This window comes from Anabrus simplex, chromosome 7 (genome assembly GCF_040414725.1).
Source record: "Anabrus simplex isolate iqAnaSimp1 chromosome 7, ASM4041472v1, whole genome shotgun sequence".
NCBI lineage: Eukaryota > Metazoa > Arthropoda > Insecta > Orthoptera > Tettigoniidae > Anabrus > Anabrus simplex.
The window spans coordinates 114,478,852-114,498,047 of NC_090271.1; the positions used below are offsets into that span (position 1 = coordinate 114,478,852).

At 42.3% G+C, this 19,196-nt stretch overlaps 1 protein-coding gene across 2 annotated transcripts in view; it reads right to left on the bottom strand.

Annotated features, from left to right (window-relative positions):
• The window catches only part of tim (timeless), a 275,654-nt gene that overhangs the window by 237,619 nt on the left and 18,839 nt on the right, over positions 1 to 19,196 (bottom strand). For both annotated transcript variants that reach the window (XM_067151261.2, XM_068228504.1), the window contains exon 2: positions 7,045 to 7,120. The gene's annotated coding sequence lies outside the window, so the exon portion shown is untranslated. The remainder of the gene's footprint in view (positions 1 to 7,044; positions 7,121 to 19,196) is intronic.

Sequence of the window (19,196 nt, forward strand, 5' to 3'; positions counted from 1 at the left end):
GCAATGTTTTCCCACTCGTGCAAAACAAATTACTCATACCTACATATGTGGATATCTTCCAGCTTACCAATATAAATGGCAAAATATACAAATGAAATAATAATAATAATAATAATAATAATAATAATAATAATAATAATAATAATAATAAATCGAATACTGACAATAATATCTATAACTTCTACATATAATTCGGGGGTGTGGTATATGTACTATCACAATACAAATCATGAAATCAAGATGGATGGAGCTGCCCAATATACACATGCATATGCCTTCACTATAGACTGTTACGTCTTTCAGCGTTCAGTCTGAAAGCCTCTGTGAATTAACTAAACGTCTCCACAATCCTCTATCTGCAGCTAGCTCAGAGGCCTCGTTTAGTTCCTCAACTCTTATCTCTTGGTCTCCCTCTACATCTCTTACCCTCCATGGCCGAGTCCATCCTTCTAATAAGTTAATAGTAATAATTATTATATTACTGTAGAAGCCTCAGTGACTCAGGTTGCAGTGTGCCGGCCTCTCACCGCTGGGTTCTGTGGTTCAAATCCCGGTCACTCCATGTGAGATTTGTGCTGGACAAAGTGGAGACGGGACAGGTTTTTCTCCGGGCACTCCGGTTGTCCCTGTTAGCTTTCATTCTAGCAGCACTCTCCAATATAATTTCATCTCATCTGTCAGTTAATAACCAGCGCCCCAGAGGAGCGCGAAAGGCTTCGGCAGCCGGCACAATTCCTATCCTCGCCGCTAGATGGAGGCTTCATTCATTCCATTCCTGACGCGGTCGAATGACTGGAAACAGGCTGTGGATTTTCATTTTCATTATAACTGTGTAATTGGTTTTACATCCCACTAACTACTTTTACGGTAGGGTGTGTATATGAAAAAGAACGGGTTGGGGCAAACACGAAGCACTCAGTTTCCGGGTGAGATAAATTAACCAGACACGGTTAAAATACCCGTTTCAGCCGGGAATTGAACCCAGGACCCTCTAAACCGACGGTATCGACACTGACTATTCAGCCAAGCAGCAGGACAACGGGCCGTGTGCATTACCGAGCAGAATTCGGATAAATCGATGCAACGTATCGAAGTTCTTCCATCTGCAAGGTGTGTATAGGACAAATGTTGATTAAAACATGGGGCAAGGTATGGAAAGTCTGATGCTAATTATTCCGTGCAAGAGTCCGCACGGCTTTCTTTCTTTCTTTCTTTCTTTCTTTCTTTCTTTCTTTCTTTGGTCACGAATTCTGCATAATTCCCTATTCTATAGTCATGTGATAAACAAATTACATTTTTTTATAATGCTGTTAGAATATCGGGACATGGATTACCAACATGTATGCGTATTGAGGGCATAGCAATACACTGATAAACTGTGATATAGTGGTGGTTTATGAAGTCTGTGATACTTTCTAGGTAAAGAATTGGGGTGAGTGGTCTAGATCTTGTACCGGCCACGCTGTATAGGGGTAGTGTGCCTGCCTCTTACCTGGAGACCCCGGGTTCGATTCCAGACTACGTCAGGGATTTTTACCTGGATCGAAGGTTGGTTCGAGGTCCACTCAGCCTACGTAATTAAAACTGAGGAGCTATCGAACGGTGAGATGCCGACCCCGGTCTAGAAAGCACCGAATAACGGCCGTGAGGATTCATACTGAGCCCGGTCGCTTGGTAGGCCATGTCCCTTCGGGTCTGTTGCGTTTTGGGTTTTGGTTTGGTTTGGTTTGGATCTTCATGTGAATTTCTATTCCAGTACTTCCTTGGTAGGTTATGGAAAATTGATACTGAAAATAGAAACAGTCATATCTAAGATACGAGCTATGCACCTCAAATGCAACTTACTAGTCTTGTGAGGAGCATGACAGATTACAGGTTTCATCACATGCTTCTCCCCACGATGGATGCAGTTTGAATTCCGGCTCAAACACCTGGAACTGTTAAAATGGAAAATCACGACCCTATACTTAAAACTATACGTCAAATGAAAGACCCACGGCTATGATCACTGCATCAACAATCAGCTAGAACCATGTTGGCTGCGTAGCTGTAAGCTTGCATTTGGGAGATGGTGGGCTTGAACCTTAACTTCAGTAGCCCTGCAAATTGTTTTCCCTTGTCTCTCAATTTCACATTGTACCTTTATTAACGCCAAGATCACTACCTTCTTCTCAGATCGTCGCCGAAAATCTGAGTTAGTGCGACGTTAAACTGCTAGCAAACATATAAAAAGACTCCTCAATCCAGGGGCTGCTGGATCCCCAACAGCTGTCGTATATAGCGTAGAAGTTACCGAAGGGACGCATTACGGAAAGCAGATAACTTCCCCTTGGTATCCTCGTCGAGCCGTAAGGTGCAATTTGTTACTTATCAGACACTGACATGCACAAACTATGAGCGACAACTTCACACTGTTCATCACAAGAAAAGGCAGCATAAAGAACAGTAACTAACATCGCCCATACCTCAATCATGTTCACACCAAGAAAGCCTGTGTAAGCAGATACAAAGAGACTACTAAAAAACCCACAGGAACAGACTGTACATACCCTCTCCAAAATTCACAACCGCAAAATTATTCTTTCCAGATGTCTAATGTCGACAACATACTCATATTCTACTTTCATCCTAATACAATGTCTATCCAACCATGGGAAAATCCGTAAGTACCTTTTCAAAATCAGTAAATTCGCATCACTTATAAGCTCCCTATGAAGAGGAAACTCAGACAGCATGTTAAGAAAACAGTACTGCTCTTATGGACATACAAGGAGTGAACACACCCCCTCTGAGACACCCATAATTCGTCGTAATTAAGACAGGGGCGGCCGTACTTTATGTGCTGAAGTGCTGCAGCACATTGCCTATTTGAAAAATAAATTACTTGAATAATATTATCTGCAGTCAAATACAGTGCATTGAAAAAGACGTCAGCCAAAGAATAGCAAATTATTCAACTCCCCTCACAACCAGGTAACTAGTCGTGTGCTCCACGGTGGGTGGCTGTGCTGGGCTGTGCGATCACAGCTCAGCGAGAATTTCTAAGCTTTTTGCCAGAAAGCAGGAACTCTGCCTTTTGCGCATGCGTGTCCAACTTTTTGGACAGGCTGTAGAAATAACAGCCAAAACCGCCAAGACATCACTTCACAACGATTCTTTGTTCGACCACAGAGAAGCAGCACTAGTCACACTTGCATCACGACCGAAATTAGAACGTGGCTCAGCGGTAGTATTTAAGAGGAGATCCCTCAAAGCAAACGGGAAAATAAAATACTGTAGAGCTGTTTCCGCCAGGTCTTTTAATACCAAAGAGGATAGAATACTCCCAACTTGCCTATTCCATAGCCACCTTTGTAAGTCGATGAACTATAAAAATTGTACTTTTTATGTCGTCAAAATAAGGACATGATATTGTGATTTTCTTTAATAAAAATGTCTAGTTTATAAATGTCACTATAAAAACATAACATGTAATTTTGCATTACGACGTTGCTGGTTTTATTTCAACGATTTTGGTAACATTGGGAAGTTCTGTTTTTGCGCGCTCACATCAAGTGTTTGAGTTCATGAATATTTTGACATTCCAGATGTTATTGTATGTTTAATTATATAATTTTATAGTTTTTTAAATGAGGAATGTGTATGTGTGCTGGGGTTGTTTGCGTATTTGTTCAGTGTGGAAAACTCAGTGGAGAGCCTCTTGAAAACTGCATACCGGTATGTTTCTCAATATTTTTACTTTTTGGAGGGGAGATAGGTAAAAAAAGAATGGCGTATGGCTTTCAGTGCCGGGAGTGCCCGAGAACATGTTCGGCTCGCCAGGTGCAGGTCTTTTGATATGACTCCCGCAGACGACCTGCGCGTCATGATGAAGATGAAATGATGATGAAGACGACACATACACACAGCCCCCGTGCCAGCAAAATTAACCAATGATGGTTAAAATTCCCGACCCTGTCGGGAATCGAATCCGGAATCCCTGTGACCAAAGGCCAGTACGCTAACCATTTAGCCATGGAGCCGGACAGGGGGATAGGTTACAGCACCAGCCGCCACTGAATTACGGGATATGATACTGTACTCTGTAATGTATTATGAAAGACAGATAAAAAGGATGAGGCATCTTTGCCCATGAGTTATTAAAATAACTACATAACTTTTTTTCATAAATATATTTGTAGGGAGGAACTAGAATGGCAGGAACAGCCATCGCTTCATTGCCTTCCTTCATTTTCCTTCTGTGTTGCTCTGGTACACGCCTCGTGTAGTCCCTCACTCTGTGAACCGCTGGCAGCTCACTTCTGTAGTGAAGTCATCTACAGTGTATTTTAGGGTTTAAATCAGTGCATACTTGTCAGGTATCGAGTGAGAGTTGGTTGTATATTGCATAGTGCAGTATTTGTGTGTGTGTTCTATTATTTTCGTACTGTACAGAAATTCTTGCTGAAGATTTTGGTGGTGGTGTGTGCAGCGATGCGTCATGGCATAACTTGTACTGATAACAAAAATTGTCGTGCGTTTTATTTGTGCTTATTTTTGTTATTTGGCTGTTCTTTCGTAATTTCATTTTAATTTTACCACCTTCTTTTTACGACCGCGATTACTTTTTAGTATTGTTTATGTGAGCGATACGACAGCACAGTAGTACCACGCGTAACCTGGGAAAATGTATTAAATGCAATTAAATGCATTCCTCGCCCCTCGAGCCCATAAAAATATTATTTTTCTATTTCCTCCCCCAATTTGCCTTGCCCTACAATACCGAGGGACTTTTTTGTGCCTTAGTTTATCTTTGATTCTGTACAAAACAAAAATAGCCCCTGTAAACACCTCGTCCCCTTTAGTTCATAAAATAATTTGCAGCTTAGTTTCTTCCGCTTTTTATCTTGAACTTAAATACTGAATTTAACACATTTATGTGCCGCCGTTTACCCGTGGTGGTGTTGAGCAGAGCCGTTAGATATGGCAACCCCTGTCCTCATAAGACCAGTACTGTTTTCTTAACATGGAATGCATTATAGTCAGAAATAGCTTTGCTTACGAGGTATATCCGTAAAAAAAAAGGAAAGTCACGCATTTCAACGTCGACTCAGTTAAAGCAATTCTAAAGCACTGAAAATTAAATTATCTTCTCCTTTCCCATGAGGCCTGCTAAGGACCACGTGCCAATTTCAATTCAGTTCTTCATACTTTGTTGTTTTCTCTTCTGCTCCTTCCAATATTCTTTCATCCTTTCACTATGCTGTTTCCTTCTGTCCTCAGACCACTTCGCACCAGGCTTCTTGTTCAATGAAATTATCATTATTATTTTACAATCTGCTTTACGTCGCAGCGACACACATAGGTCTTATGGCGACGATGGGACAGGAAAGGGATAGAAGTGGGAAGGAAGCGACCGTGCCCTTAATTAAGGTGCTTGATATGGAAATGAAAATCCTCAGCCTGTTTCCAGTCATTCGACCGGGTCAGGAATGGATGAATGAAGCCCCATCTAGCGGAGAGGTTGCCGAAGCCTGTCGCACTCGTCTGGAGCAACGATTACGGACTGACAGATGAATGAAATTATATTAGAGTGTGTTGCTGGAATGAAAGATCAACAAATTAATCTAAAAAGCCACCTAATCGATACTTTATTTCTTTTGCCTTTGGCAAACTTAAAAATACATTAACAAACTAACATAAAATATTTTATCACATTCCGAAGAGCAATTCTCGGAAGTTAAACAGTCAACACGGCCTTTTAACCACAAGAATATCACTCAAGGAAGTTATCAAATATAAACAATAAATACCTGAAGACTGGTGCATCTGACATAAACTTTCATTCAAGCTCAAATGTTTTTGAATAAGTGCCTTACCATAGACACTTTGGAATATTTTAAGTGTGTTTATTAAAAACAAAGTGTTTAACAGCACCATAGACGCGAATTTTAATTAAGTTATTATTTTCTCACAAATGCCTGACGATTGTTACAAACACGAACTTTTAATCACGCCACCTAATTTTATCAAAAAGAATTTTACCATAGACGCTTTTAAATATTTTAAATATGTTTTTCATCATTTAAGTTTTTTAAACACAATTGTAAACGATACTGTAATTTAAGTATCATTCACATAAATCTCCTTTCCCCCAACACCCCCCCCCCCCCAATCTTCCAATTCATTTAAAGCATCTAGAACAATAGTTTTTGGATTCCCATGGGATATAGTTATAAGATCCAATGTGCTTGCTTTTAAATGTTATCATCTAAGATTTTTTATATACAGCTGAAGATGACCACTAAGTGGTCGAAACATGTACTGTGTTTGTTAATGTATTTTTAAATTTGCCAAAGGCAAAAGAAATAAAGTATCGATTAGGTGGCTTTTTAGATTAATTTGTTGATTAAACTCATCGATACGGCCATGAAGTGGACAGCTTGCAATAGGAATGAAAGATGACAAAGAAAACCGGAGTACCCGGAGAGAAAAACCTGTCCAGCACAAATCTCACATGAAGTGACTGGGATTTGAACCACGGAATCCAGCGATGAGCGGCCGGCGCGGTGCCGCCTGAGCCACGGAGGCTCTAGGTTAATATGATACTCTAACTCAACAGCTGTAAATATATATTTCACACCATACATTGTATGTTCTCAATGCTAAACATCCTGTGGTATACACATTCAATGAAACGTGTGTTGTAATTGTAGTTAAAATTGAAAAAAGAAAGCCAAAGATCAGAATGAGGTAGATGGAAGAACATAAGAAACTTGTTCTAGCCCAGGCCAAAATTGATACTGTAAATACAATATCTCACCAAAAATGGTTTTCGGTTTATATTAAAAAATACAAGCTTGTTTCATTTCCCGACGCTACCGTGTGTGTTGTGTGAATATACAAAGTTAGGTTTTAAATCGATTGATGTGAACCTCTGAGAACAGTGACACTAATATACGTAGGGCAAGACAGATAACATATCCAGGATAAAGCAAACATATCAAGTTCAAACATGATGTTCCAGTTGCGTCGATGCGTGCAAAAACAAATAAGCTTACTCACCAGCTACGTGTCAACAACTGGAAGGTGAACTTCTCTTCGCACTACAGGCTCGTCATGGAGCATTTTCTGCACGCCTCTGAAAGAATAATTGTTAGAACAAGCCACATTAATGTTGTTAAGTGAACGTACAAAAATCCATGTTTTCTATAGCTTTAATCCTATCTATAAGATATTTATTTAATGTATTTATTATCGCCTTGTTCTTCTCTAACACTTAGCCACATTGTGCTTACATTCTCAAATAAAATCAGTAGTTAAAATTTAAGTAGACGGAATTAAGACTGAATTTAAATAAATATTTCTTTTTTTCTTAATCTCTTTACCCGCCACGGTTGGTTTGTCCCTCGGAGTCCGCGAGGGATCCCACCTCTACCGCCTCAAGGGCAGTGTCCTGGAGCGTGAGACATTGGGTCGGGGAATACAACTGGAGAGAATGACCAGTACCGCGCCCAGGCGGCCTCACCTGCTATGTTGAACAGGGGCCTTGTAGGGGCATGGGAAAATTGGAAGGGATAGATAAGGAAGAGGGAAGAAAGAGGCCATGGCCTTAAGTTAGGTACCATGCCGGCATTTGCCTGGAGGAGGAGTGGGAAACAACGGAAAATCACTTCCAGGATGGTCGAGAGGTTGGAATCGAACCCATCTCTACTCATGACCTCCCGAGGCTGAGTGGACCCCGTTCCAGCCCTCGAACCACTTTTCAAATTACGTGGCAGAGCCAGGAATCGAACCCGGGCCTCCAGGGGTGGCAACTAATCACACTAACCACTACACTTTTTCTGTCGCAAAGCGAGCTATCTATTTCTGCATGATAAATTACGTCACTAGAAGTCAGCTCCTTACTGAGTTTACTACACCACTTCCACACTTCTCATTCGGCGAGTAATTTTGCAAGTGTTTTTACACCTATGGCGTAATCTACAGGCCTTCGGGTTGAGCAGCGGTCGCTTGGTAGGGCAAGGCTCTTCGGGGCTGTTACACCCAGTTAAACCTGCTTTTATCAATTTGATATTTCATAAAATATTACATTTTATATCGTTAAATTGTACATGTGGCCCACGACCAATCGCTCAAGTTAATTCCTGGCGCTAGATGTACAGACATTTGGGCGGCACTAGCCTGGAGTGTAGGCAGGCAAGCAACATGGCGTAAACTTACAACTCTACATCCTCCCTCAAAATAGTCGCTACCAAGCTCGATAGCTGCAGTAAGTGCGGCCATTATCCTGTACTAGGGAGATAGTGGGTTCGAACCCCACTGTGGGCAGTCCTGTTTACCATGGTTTTCCATTTTCACACCAGGCAAATGCTGTACCATAATTAAGGCCATGGCTGCTTCCTTTCCACTCCTAGCCCGTTCCTGTTCCATCGTCACCATAAGACCTATCTGAGTCGGTGCGACGTAAAGCAACTTGGAAAAAAATAGTCGCCATTGGCCACTACGCATGTCTGCCAGCATTGATTTAACTGTCTGAAACACTGCTGGAAGATGTTGGCAGAAAGATTCTGCACGGTTGCTCGTGTGGAAATGACGAAATGAAATCTATGCCCACATAGCTTTGCTCTCAAACTGGAAAAGAGAAAAACTGCATGGTGAGAGATCAGATGAATATGGAGGGTGTGGAAAAAGGGTCACCTGTTGCAGTGTCAGTTCCTCCTGGGCAGACATTTTGAACAACTGCGACGGAGAAAGCGTGATCAAAGAAAAGAACAAGAAAATTACAATTACAGAACAAATTATCACCAGGTTCTACAACAACCGAGGACTTTGGGTAACAGATTCGATCTGTCAACAGTGCGGCAGAGCTGGCTTGTGCTTCCAGAATTGGTTTCTTTTTTTTTTTTTTCTAGGGGCTTTACGTCGCACCGACACAGATAGGTCTTATGGCGACGATGGGATAGGAAAGGCCTAGGAGTTGGAAGGAAGCGGCCGTGGCCTTAATTAAGGTACAGCCCCAGCATTTGCCTGGTGTGAAAATGGGAAACCACGGAAAACCATTTTCAGGGCTGCCGATAGTGGGATTCGAACCTACTATCTCCCGGATGCAAGCTCACAGCCGCGCGCCTCTACACGCACGGCCAACTCGCCCGGTAGAATTGGTTTCATCAGCCATCTAAGAACCCACAATCGGAATTTGGAAGACATTATACCTGCCAGCGAGCGAAGGCCTTTTTTTTTTTTTTTTGCTTTACGTCGCACCGACACAGATATGTCTTATGGCGACGATGGGATAGGGAAGGGCTGGAAGTGGGAAGGAATCGGCCGTGTCCTTAATTAAGGTACAGCCCCAGCATTTGCCTGGTGTGAAAATGGGAAACCACGGAAAACCATTTTCAGAGCTGCCGACAGTGGCGTTCGAACCTACTATCTCCCGAATACTGGATACTGGCCGCACTTAAGCGACTGCAGCTATCGAGCTCGGTACCAATTATTATTATTATTATTATTATTATTATTATTATTATTATTATTATTATTATTATTATTGTTACGGAGTTTTCCGTGGTAGGTAGAGGTGAAAGAAGGTGCGGGTGTGAATAGGTCTCCAGCTACGAAAGCAAAATTAATTTAAAATTTAACAAGGTTATATTTTCTTTTCAAAACAAAGAAATAACAAGCATGGCAGGTACAAAGTAGCAAATCAAAAAGGGTAGTTACAATATTTACAGGAATTGGGCTTCGCGCCCTGATTTTACACTGCTTGGGCAATCAGCTCAGTTTTACCCCAAACACGAGTTTTAACAGAGGGGCAGAAAAACCCCATTCATACCTAGGAGCCCTTGCTCCAAATTACACAGAAAAGCCTCCACGAGGCATACAACACTCAATGTTCAAAAGAGCCACTCGCTCTCAAAATTTAAACCAAACTCCACCGTCAAGTTGTCCTCACTGGACATAGACACAGGGGTAAAATACCCAACCTACTGAGGTCTATTAAATAAAAATGGGCAATTACATGACCTCTAAAATAACAATTTGAGAGGAGGCGATCTTGCACTCCTAATACACTTGTTTTTAAAAACCTAATCTGGCTCTAGGCCACTAATGCAAGGGCTAATCCCATACTACCGAGGTGACTTTAGAAAAGAGCAATTTGTTTTACATTAACGAAGAATAGGTTGAGAAAATAAGTTCACCTCAAGACAATGTGAGTGGGAGCTCGAGAGGGTTAGCACTCTCTATCCCAATATGCAGCTTAAAAGAGAATAGAAGAAAAGATCGTTACATTTTAGGAAAAGGTTACATGGAGGAACGCTTCGCACCCGCCCCGAGAGTTAAACTGCTGAGCTAGCAAAGAAAGAATTTATTAATCGGCCATTACCTTATTGATGACCGCTGCCGAGGAAAGAGGCGCTTCCCGCCTCCTGCTATGTACTTTATACACAGAAAGCTGGAACAGAAGTGGCCCGGAGACCCTAAAATCAGCAGTTTATATCCTCTCGCGGAAGGTTCTAGGCGTTAGGGGAATGAAAACACCCTCCCACAAACTTTTTATTGGCTCGGGTACAGAAACATATCCAAGTTGGGGGAAGATACATCGGATTGGTCGGAAATAACTCAAAGAAATTCAGGATTGGTTAAATGCAAAACAAGGGGAAAGAGAGGGGTATACAGCCAACTTAACCAAAGACTGAAAATTTTTTTAGCAAAGACCAAACATTTGAAATAAAAATTTCTCCAACAAAATAGTTCTTTGACTCCGCACTAGGTTGCACTATTGTTGATCTTCAGTAGTGTCCTCTAGAAGAGAAAGTTCACACTTCTTACTTCAAGTGAAACAAAACCACATCAAAAATGACACAGTTCAAAAACTCAAAATTTTCCACGTGGTGACATCTTCAGAGAAAGTAGAGAATTAATAGCGTAGATAAAGTTCAGACTTCCTCCAGCAGAGGAGTTTCAACTGGCGCACATTTTAAATTAGCGGAGTGGAGGTGTACCGCCCGGTACAGACCTCCCCCCCCAAAAGTTCCTCCCGGGGTGACACATGAAATTGTTTGAAAACAAGGTCCAAGTTTTGATGTAGATATGGAGATTAATTGCCAAAAAAATTTATAAGATTTTCTTAATTTGGTTTGATTTAGTTTCAAAATTTTGTTGTTGCAGATGAAGAATAGTTTTTAAGTTTGTAGAAGTAGAATTCTGAGGATAAACTTTTAATACTTAAAAGTGATGAATAATTTTGCAATGTCCACCAAATATTGCTGTTGAATTCCCGAGTGTAGTCATTGCTTATCGTAACTGTCCATGTAGTTGAGGTTGATGAAGTTGGATGGCCGGACCGGCCGTTGCAGCTTGCGTCCAAAGGAGGCCGCTCGGACCCCTCAAGTACCCTGAGATACCGCTCGCCCGCACTATGAGGGGAGCAGAGGTGTTGAAACACGCCGCGCCCGCGGTGAACATATACAGGCTGCGGGCAAGTAGCAGGTCGTGCGCCGCACATCAGCCTTGGCCGGGAGGAGAGCTCCGGCTCGCCGTGCACATGTCGTTCTCGCTGGGGCCGAGGGGGCCCGTCCTCGAACCCAGCCGCGGCACAGCGTCGCGCGGCTGCGGGGGCACTGAAACATTAAAGCTAGGCGGCAGAATTGTGTTGTACCGTCATGTTTCTTTTGAGGGCACAGGCATGTAGAGAGATTGAGGGGCCAGCGGCGTGCAGATATCCATGGCATTTCATCTAAGCCAGCCACTGTGCGTAGTGGAGCAGGAGACGGGAGCGTGGTAATGGCCGTGGCAAGGGCAGGATGGCAGTTTAACAACTCGGGGGAGGTTTCACAGAAATGCTTACATATAAAATAAATGCCTTAAGAGTGGAACTAAAAAAAAAATATAACCTTCATATTCCTATCAAATTATATGAAGCAAGATGACACAAAATTTACACCGGTTTCACCTGGGACAGGTGAACCCTAAATATCCTCTCGGTGGCTGGATTGCTTACTAACAATGTAACCGGCGTAAGAAAATCGAGAATGATGCATGGCCAATGCAATCTGGGGGCAAGCTTGCCCGCGGGAACAAAATTCTTGACCATCACCTGGTCACCTACCTTCAAAGTGGTGGGTCTCCGTCCACGATCATACTTTTCCCTAACCTTTTCATGAGATACCTTAAGATTGGCTTTAGCCTTCTTCCAAAGATCTTTAATATTATCCGGATCTATTGTCTCGGGTAGAATGTCACTCAGAGACCAAAGGTTAGAGAGCGGCGTGTTGGGAACAAACTTGAACATCAAGGAAGCTGGAGTGAACTTATGTGATTCATGAACCGCCGAATTTAAAGCAAAAGCTAACCAATACAGGGACGTGTCCCACCTGGAATGATCATCATGATGATAGGCAATAAGTGCGGACCTGAGATTACGATTAACCCGTTCAGCCAGAGATGGTTGAGGGTAATAAGCAGAAGTAGTTACATGAGAGATGGATATGTCAAAACAGAATTTACGAAATAAATTAGATGTAAAAGCCTTAGCATTATCAGACACAATATATTGGCACGGACCAAAAGAAGCAAAAATAGAATTTAAGCAGGTAATGGTAGACTGAGCGGTAGCCAGCTTAGTCGGAAATAACCAAGAAAATCTGGTAAAACCATCTACACATACAAAGATGAATTTGTTGGCATTACCCTTTGACTGGGGGAAGGGTCCTACATAATCAATGTACAGGCGTTCCATGGGGCGCGACGCTTGCTGAGAAGACAAGAGGCCTACCTTGGTGGACATGGTCGGTTTACTAAGCAAACAGGATTTACAAGCCTTTACTAGTTCACGGATTTCACCGTCCATACCTTTCCAGATGAACATTTCACGAATCTTTTCACGAGTTTTAAAGATACCAAGATGCCCTCCTAATGGGGTCTCATGATAATACTTGAAGATCATAGGTACAAGAACCGCTGGAACAACAACTTTCATCATCTTGTCATGCCTCGAAGGGCAACATAAAACGCCATTCCTCAGAACATAAGGGACGATATGTTCCCCAGAAGAAAGGGTTTTCATTATCGGAGCCAGCGTCGGATCTTCACGTTGGTATTTCTCGATATCCCTAAAGAGCATGGGAGCATCTGTTAGGATGGCATTAACCTTAGATAGTATGGACTCGGAAGGTGATGAACTGTCGACCGGTTCGTGGGTCTCGACGTCGTTAGAAAACATACGGCTGAGTCCATCAGCAACAACGTTTTCGGTACCTCTGATATGTCTAACATCAAACTGGAAGGCGGAAATACGGATGGCCCAGCGGGCTATACGACCAGTACGACGCGGCCTACCTAAGACCCAGCTTAAGGCTTGATTATCTGTCTCCAGGTCGAATTTGACATGTTCCAGATAGAGACGGAACTTCTCTAAGGCGAATAAGACTGCCAAACCTTCGAGCTCATAGATGGAATACTTGGCTTCTTGAGCCGACAATGTCCTAGACGCATAGGCGATGGGGCGCCTCCCTAGTTCAGTCTCTTGAAGAAGGACTGCAGCTACCGCTGACGACGATGCGTCGGTTTGGACAATGAATTTCTTCGAGAAATCAGGCATAGCAAGTACAGGGGCATTACAAAGTGCTAATTTAAGGTCTTCAAAAGCGGCTTGTTGAGAAGGTCCCCACTCGAATTTGATGCCTTTCCTACGAAGAAGGTTTAAGGGCGCCGCTCTATTAGCGAAGTTAGGAATAAACTTCCTGAAGAAATTCACCATACCAATGAACCTGGCGATACCTTTAATGTCCTTGGGAGGTTTGAAATCACGGATGGCCTGTGTTCTAGAATGATCGACTGCTACACCATCAGGTGACACAATATGCCCTAGGAAAGACATAGAGGGCTTAGCAAAGGCAACCTTGGACAACTTAACAGTTAACCCAGCCTTACGAAGGCGATCGAGAACCTCTCGCAGATGATCTAGATGTTCTTCAAAAGTCTCTGAAAATACGACGACATCATCCAAGTAGTGATATAAGTACTCAAATTTGATGTCGGAGAAGACCCTATCTAGTAGCCTAGTGAGTACAGCTGCTCCGGTGGGGAGCCCGAAAGGCACGCGGTTGTATTCGTATAAATTCCAGTCCGTGGCAAACGCTGTAAGATGTTTAGACTCTTCGGCAAGGGGAATTTGATTATAGGCCTGATTCAAGTCCAAGATAGTAAAGAACTTGGCCTTACGAAACCATGAAAAACAAGAATGAAGGTCGGGAAGGGGCACAGATTGTAACACCACCTTCCGATTGAGAGCCCTGTAATCAATGACAGGCCTGAAGCCTCCTTGGGGTTTCGGGACTAAAAAAATAGGCGAAGAATACGCTGACTTAGAGGGCCTAATAATACCGTCCTTCAACATCTGATCGATGATTTCTTTTAGAGCCTTCATTTTAGGTGGAGATAGCCTATAAGGTGGAAAACGGACAGGAATCGAATCCGTGACCTCAATTTTGTATTCAATAAGGTCAGTAACACCAAGAGTATCAGAGAACACTTCGGGAAACGACTGACACAATTTGCGAATACTATCAGCCTGCTCCTCAGGTAGATGTCTAAGGTCTAACAACATCTCATCCTGGGTAGGCGAAATAGAAGAACATGATGCAGAATTACACTTTAATAGAGGGATATTACAATTAGAGGCAAATTTGAAAGTGCAAGACCTACTCTGAAGATCGAGCACAAGACCAGTGTGAGAAATAAAGTCCGCTCCCAATATAATGGGGCAAGACAAGTGCTTGGCCACAAACAATTTAACTTTCCATGTGAATTGAAAAATACGAATTTTGACATATAAGGAACCGAGAATTTCTAATGGAGAGGAATTAGCCGCAACGTATTGGATCGCCGACAAACAATAGTTAGGAAGCTTGCAAACAGATTTCAATTTTGAATACCAATCAGCCGAAATAATAGAACAAACACTACCTGAATCTAAGAGAGCTGTTATAGGCTCGTTATTTAACTCAATTTTGAGAAAGGGGACCGGTGCGGGGGAATCCGCCGCAATCCTAAGACACTCTTTGGGACCTTCAAAAGATGAATTTGAAAATTGCTCGTTCCCTGAATTTACAACCAGTTTACCCGGGGCTGAGTCTCGGGAAGATGGATTAGTCGACTCAGCCGAAGCCACTAGTCACTTTTTGTTATTGGCATAGGTGGAATTTGCACCAGAAGTTGAGCAGGAGGGGGTGCTATTCGAATTGGGACAATTCTTGGCGATATGTGAGAAAGCCCCACATTTAAAACAGCCTTGTGCTGAACCAGCTCCATTATTTGCCCTACTAGTTTTGACCAATGGACATTTATTGCGAAGATGGTCAGACGACCCGCAAGCATAACATTTACGGGGTGTGACTGGTCGGCGAGGTGGAGGCCGAGTATTACTAAACGAAGGAGGGGGTTCTTTTGCCACACGCAAAGAATCGGCGTACCTAACTCCTTCCGCTGAGACAGCCAATGCTTCAAGTTCAGAGAAAGTTTGCGGGCACGCCGCGAAACACAAATATGACCTGTAGGGTGGTGAAATCCCTTCCACAATAGCTTGTACAATCTGATCCTCAGGGAAATGAAGAGCAAACACCCTAGTATAAAACTTAATGTCCTGAATGAAATCAGCCAAGTTTTCATCCAAGCGTTGTACACGGTAATAGTACTTCTGAATAAGGGAGGACCTGGCCCTAGCCGGGATGAAGTTAGCTAGCAAATGGGCATGGAAATCCTCAATAGATGATTGCTCGGCAATGGCTCTTACGATTTTATCTGAGAGAATACCAATAGCATACGGATAGATAATTTGCAAAATTTGACATGGAGAAAGAGAAAACACAAGGGCATGATCCTGAAATTCAACAAGAAATCTTAAAAAAGAAATTACATCACTGGTGGTATTAACGGAAAACTTAGAGATACCTCTGAGCAACATTGCCAATGGATGAGGCAAGCTGCTAAACCCAGGTGACATAGTAGGTAAAGGTTTCAATGGCAAGGAAGTTAATTCAGAACGGATGTTACTCAACGATGCACGGCGTTCAGATTCATTGTCCAATGGGGCAGTGATAGTTTGAGCGGCTACGGTTATCCTATTTACTTCTCCCTTAGGAGGTTCTTCCTCACTACCTACATTCACTATGGTGGGTTGATCAGATTTGGGAGGAACTTCCCCAGTTAACAATTGAGTGACCTTGCTAGATAATTCAGACATATTTTCAAGCAGCGTACTAGCTCCCTTCTTCTGAACGTCATTCAACTTTAGAGACAAGAGATCGTTAACTCTATTTGAAAAGTGATATAGCCTGGCTTGCACACGCTTAATTTGATTAGGAGAAGGGTCATTTTCATCAAAAAAACTAACTACAGAAGCTAGCCCAGTAATATTCTCCGTGATCGTGGAAAGAGAGTCGTCAATTTCTTTCTCTCCCAAATTGGGGATGGAAATGGGCAAATCAAGGGACTCTCTAAGCTTATTTGTGTCTACTGCAACCGTGCCTCCAGATTGTACATTTCTAATAGTCAATTCATAGATCAACTCCTCCTTGCGCAAATAGTTAAGATGGAGAACATCGCGAGGGCCGGGCATGGTGACAGAACAATTTTGAAAAAATTCCAGCAACTGGGAAAATAGTTAGAGTTCGGAACAAACAATGTTTAGCCGTCAAAAGGGGCTAAATTGAGACCCATTCAACCACGCTCTGCTACCACTTGTTACGGAGTTTTCCGTGGTAGGTAGAGGTGAAAGAAGGTGCGGGTGTGAATAGGTTTCCAGCTACGAAAGCAAAATTAATTTAAAATTTAACAAGGTTATATTTTCTTTTCAAAACAAAGAAATAACAAGCATGGCAGGTACAAAGTAGCAAATCAAAAAGGGTAGTTACAATATTTACAGGAATTGGGCTTCGCGCCCTGATTTTACACTGCTTGGGCAATCAGCTCAGTTTTACCCCAAACACGAGTTTTAACAGAGGGGCAGAAAAACCCCATTCATACCTAGGAGCCCTTGCTCCAAATTACACAGAAAAGCCTCCACGAGGCATACAACACTCAATGTTCAAAAGAGCCACTCGCTCTCAAAATTTAAACCAAACTCCACCGTCAAGTTGTCCTCACTGGACATAGACACAGGGGTAAAATACCCAACCTACTGAGGTCTATTAAATAAAAATGGGCAATTACATGACCTCTAAAATAACAATTTGAGAGGAGGCGATCTTGCACTCCTAATACACTTGTTTTTAAAAACCTAATCTGGCTCTAGGCCACTAATGCAAGGGCTAATCCCATACTACCGAGGTGACTTTAGAAAAGAGCAATTTGTTTTACATTAACGAAGAATAGGTTGAGAAAATAAGTTCACCTCAAGACAATGTGAGTGGGAGCTCGAGAGGGTTAGCACTCTCTATCCCAATATGCAGCTTAAAAGAGAATAGAAGAAAAGATCGTTACATTTTAGGAAAAGGTTACATGGAGGAACGCTTCGCACCCGCCCCGAGAGTTAAACTGCTGAGCTAGCAAAGAAAGAATTTATTAATCGGCCATTACCTTATTGATGACCGCTGCCGAGGAAAGAGGCGCTTCCCGCCTCCTGCTATGTACTTTATACACAGAAAGCTGGAACAGAAGTGGCCCGGAGACCCTAAAATCAGCAGTTTATATCCTCTCGCGGAAGGTTCTAGGCGTTAGGGGAATGAAAACACCCTCCCACAAACTTTTTATTGGCTCGGGTACAGAAACATATCCAAGTTGGGGGAAGATACATCGGATTGGTCGGAAATAACTCAAAGAAATTCAGGATTGGTTAAATGCAAAACAAGGGGAAAGAGAGGGGTATACAGCCAACTTAACCAAAGACTGAAATTTTTTTTAGCAAAGACCAAACATTTGAAATAAAAATTTCTCCAACAAAATAGTTCTTTGACTCCGCACTAGGTTGCACTATTGTTGATCTTCAGTAGTGTCCTCTAGAAGAGAAAGTTCACACTTCTTACTTCAAGTGAAACAAAACCACATCAAAAATGACACAGTTCAAAAACTCAAAATTTTCCACGTGGTGACATCTTCAGAGAAAGTAGAGAATTAATAGCGTAGATAAAGTTCAGACTTCCTCCAGCAGAGGAGTTTCAACTGGCGCACATTTTAAATTAGCGGAGTGGAGGTGTGCCGCCCGGTACAATTATTATTATTACCGTGGTTTGGTGGATAAGCAGAGGTGAAAGAAGGTGCCGGGATGAATGGGTCTAACTACAGAGTCAAAGTTAATTTAAAATTTTAACAAAGGTTATATTTTCTGAATCAATAATAACAGCCTTAAAAACTTTTCATAAGGTGAGATAACAATTGTATAGCAATTTAGAACCAAGACTCAGAAGGATCCAAGATTTCAAAACGTAAACACTCTCGAGGCTACAAGCCCTAATGTTACAATAATTAGCTTCTAGCTCAACTTTAACAAAGTACCAATTTGTTCAAAGGGCAGAAAACCCCTAATACCTGGAGCCCTTGCTCCCTAATTTACAATATCAAGCCTCCTAGAGGCACTTTTCCAACACTAGAAAAGAGCTGACACGCTCTCAGTTTTTCCAAGCCTATTCCAGGCAATACCAGAACTTACAATTACTTGCCCACAAGGCACAACTTACGAAAAATGAAACAGGGATATCTAGTACCCAACCTACAGGGCCTTCGTGTAAAAGAAATGACAGTTAAATAAATGGCCCGAATACAAAATAAAAGGAGGCGAATATTTGCAGTCCTCTATTTAGCTTCTTAAAAAATCCTAACAGGCACTAGGCCGATGAAACAGGGGCTATTCCCAAACTATGAAGGTGACCCCTATAAGAAAGAAATTTAAAACATTAAGGAAGAGAAGAAAATCAGTTACCAAAACGTAGTCACCTGAAACCAAAATGAAGGGGAGCTCGAGAGGGAAAATCACTCTCTATCCCCGAATTACAGTTACCGATTTTATAAGGTTTTTACATAAGCCGGCAGAACTTACATTTTAGAGAATTTGGTTACATATTAAAGTTTCGGACCTTTCCCGCGGGTTAAACTGCTGATCTAGCAAGAAATAAGATGTTAAACGGCCATTACCTTGCTGAAGACCTGCTGCCTTATGAAAGAGGCACCACCCGCCTCCTGCTTCACGTCCACACATTTAATTAGATGTTGATCAAGTG